The 3,369-nt window shown below is 41.0% G+C and overlaps 1 pseudogene; it reads left to right on the top strand.

Moving 5' to 3' along the window:
* Positions 1-1,124: 1,124 nt before the first annotated feature.
* LOC122739349 lies at positions 1,125-2,293 on the top strand (annotated as a pseudogene).
* The last annotated feature ends 1,076 nt before the right edge of the window (positions 2,294-3,369 follow it).

Raw genomic sequence — 3,369 nt, 5'->3', positions numbered from 1 at the left:
AGTGAGCAGAAGAGTAAAGAAATGCTAATTATCTGAAAAATTATTTAAATAATTTTGAAATAACCTGTCATGTATGAGAAGGTGATGAGTATTAGATTGGTCTTAATATACTTATGAGGAGGCCCTCCTTATTCTTCACCTGTGGTCATCAAGCTTGTCTTTGCAGGGAAATAGGAAGATCAGGTCAAGAAATTCTGCTCAGTATTTGTCCTTGTGTATTGCTTAAGAATTTTTTCCTTTTTTTATTTCAGTAAACTCCCCCTTAGTTTGCTTATATAGACACCAACTATATCATTGACTTCTTTACCCAAGACCTGGGCCTTTGTTTTAGGTCATCTTCCTGAGGTAAGGGTTTTTTTTTTTTTTTTTGATTTGTATCTCCTTTGCCATGTCTGTTGTCTAATCATGTTATGGAGCATATCCTGGTGGAGAAACGTCTGGGTTTTTAGTCAGGAAGGTTTGCATCCTGAGTCTTACCCTTATTATCCTGTGACTCTGCCTAACTCACTTGACATGTATGTTTCTCATATGTAACTCCTTTCCTCCAATCTAAATCATAGTTGGTTTCGGTAAATCCCACATTGTGGAATTCCCCAAGCTTACCTTCAAATGCATTCATTTGGCAAAGACATTTCAAGCACGAGGAAGCAGGTAGGGGAGATATTAACACCTATTTCTAAGGCACTGCCTGTACAATTTTCAAGCACTGTTGAAGGTGTTTGGAACAGGGATGTGAGCTGTCAGCATTGTTTAGTGTTATCCTTCAGTGCCAGTGGCCTCATGTTCAGCAGCCACAGAACCTTTGAGGCCCTTACCTTATAACTGGTTTCCAGCTGGGTTTTAACTGAGGTGTTCACTTTCACTATTGAAACAGTGAAATATTTGTCTGTGACAACAACCATATGTCCAGTATTCTTGTATCTGTCACCGTGAGGGTTTGTAGGACATGACAGGTGGTGTACCTGCATATGGGTTGCTCTGGCATGATAATTCATAATAACTCTCAGAGGGAGAGGGAGCAATTTACATATCAAAGGGCAAATGCATCCATCCTATGGCAGCAGTATGAAATAAGTAAGAGACCCACCATATAAAATTGTATTTATTTATTTATTTTGGCAGTGATGGATGGCAGCTCCTCCGTCGACTCTCAGGCCGCCTTTGTGCTGAGTAACCTGGCTGAAGTAGTGGAGCACGTTCTCACCTTCCTGCCCATCAAGGTGCTGCTGTGGGTGGCAGGTGTATCCCAGTTTTGGAAGGGATGTGGGCGGGAGGACCCAGCAGAGCGTGGCCTGGGTCTCCACAATGGAGCCTGGGCCCCTAGAGATGCACTTGTTGGTCCAAGTGTTAGCCAAGGAGCTTGAGAAGTTTCATTCGCTACCATAGACTATTCTCTACGTGGCTGATGAGGACACTTTTGTTGGAGATGAGGACAGCCATAGACACAAGAAAGCCTGAAAGAGAAACCCCCAGGAAATTGCATGTGCCATTGAGAAGCTGTTTCCAAAACGCTGCCTTGTCCTCGGGGTTATAACTCTTGGAGTCATAGTAACTCCAATGGGCTCAGGTAGCAATCGGCCTCAAGAAATAGAAAATGGAGAAGCTGGCTTTGCAATATTGGTCCCCAAAATCGATGGGGTAAAAATTGAGACTTTTCATTTTCTGAAAGATATGAGAAAATGTATCCATGAAAGCAAATTAATTGAAGCAGGTCTTAAAAACAATCCTGAACTTAGGATGGTCCTTATATTTGGCTACAATTCTTGGAAGACAGGAGCTGCTGGATTTCTTCAAAAAGTAGTCAACATTCTCAATGAAATGAGTGTCATGCTGGCTGGTAGTCAGGTAGAACTCTTGACCTCACTGACTTCTGAGAGTAACACCCCTCCGCCCCATCCCCACTAACAAGGCCTGTGGTGTGGTCAACCTCTTTTTCAGCAGACCCCAGATCTGGAGCGTGTCTGTTCCGCTGAACCAGGATGTGAATGATGAGAAGACTGCTGAGGATCTCAAAGCTGCCAACATCCCTGAGCACAACACGTTTGGCTTCATGTTCGCGCGTATGGGCAGAGGCTTCCAGTACTACCAGACCAAAGGGAACGTAGAGGCAGACACCTTCTGCAAGTTTTTCCCGAATGTCCCCTTTTTTGGCTTCTTTGGAAATGGAGAGAAAGGGTGTGATCAAATAGTCACAGGAAACTTCATCCTGAGGGAGTGTAATGAGGTAAAGGATATCTCGTTCCATAGCTATACCACTGTCATGATTCTCATCCACCTGGGCTCGACCAAATGAGGCACTTGTACTTCAGTGGTACCTGCAGCCCATCCTGAAACCTGGGGGCATGTACATATTTCAGATGAAAATACCTTTAGAAGCATCTTTTTTATAACTTTGTTTAATGCTCTCAAGGTAATGTTGGAATGGGCCTAACAGTGTTAAGTGAAGGGGAATTTGTGTGTAAGATAATATTGTGTGGTGGTCATCACTGGATCAGCTCAGAAGGCTCAGGGGAGATGGAGGGCCAGTGCCTGGGGTGATGGGTGACTGCTTCCTTACCCACAGTGAGGGGGGGGGGAGAACACTGAATTGGAGCCCAGGGCCACTACCCTCACTGCCACTTAGGGAAACAAGAGTCCTGAAAACTAATTTTATGAGAATTTAGTCAAGGAAAATGTTTTAGTTGTCATTTTGCCCTATTTAATTATTAAGCTATTCAGCTATTTGGAAATTATTATTTGTGTATGTATCATATCTCCATATTAAACTTCATTAGGGGACAGAATATGCTATCTAAACTTTTTTTTTAAATTTTGTCAGTCATTTAACACAGTGTTCTATATATGGTAGATGGCCGATCAATTTTTGAAATGGATTGAATTATATTGCTGAATTGAGTGGGGTTTTTTATGTTAATGGCTCACACTCAGAGAAGTAAAAGGAGTGTTAGAATACAACTATATTTCCAACATAGTTTAAAGTTTTCTTCAGATATGGTAGAGGAAATTTCACTTATTGGAATCCTAGAACTCTTTATCCAGTGTCACTATCAATCAATCAATATGCATCTATTAATTGCTCAGAGAGAACAATGGGTTTATTATTTGCTTCCTACCCTTAGGAAGTGTATGATTTCTATCTATCATATTTTCTATCCTATTACAGCTCTTAATCAAAACTTTTCAAAACCAAGTTCTTTCTTGTTTTTTCATCACACATTACTCAGATTACTCCATTCACTGAAATCTTCCCTTTATCGTTAAACATAGAAGTCTTGTATTGCTTCCCATATTATTGACTATTTTGTTTATTTTCCATATTATTGGTCATTGTATTTTATTTCCATATTACTGGCTTATTCTTCATGTATT

The sequence above is a fragment of the Dromiciops gliroides genome, chromosome 2, assembly GCF_019393635.1.
Source record: "Dromiciops gliroides isolate mDroGli1 chromosome 2, mDroGli1.pri, whole genome shotgun sequence".
NCBI classification, from domain to species: Eukaryota; Metazoa; Chordata; class Mammalia; order Microbiotheria; family Microbiotheriidae; genus Dromiciops; species Dromiciops gliroides.
This window is presented reverse-complemented; position numbering and strand designations above follow the sequence as displayed.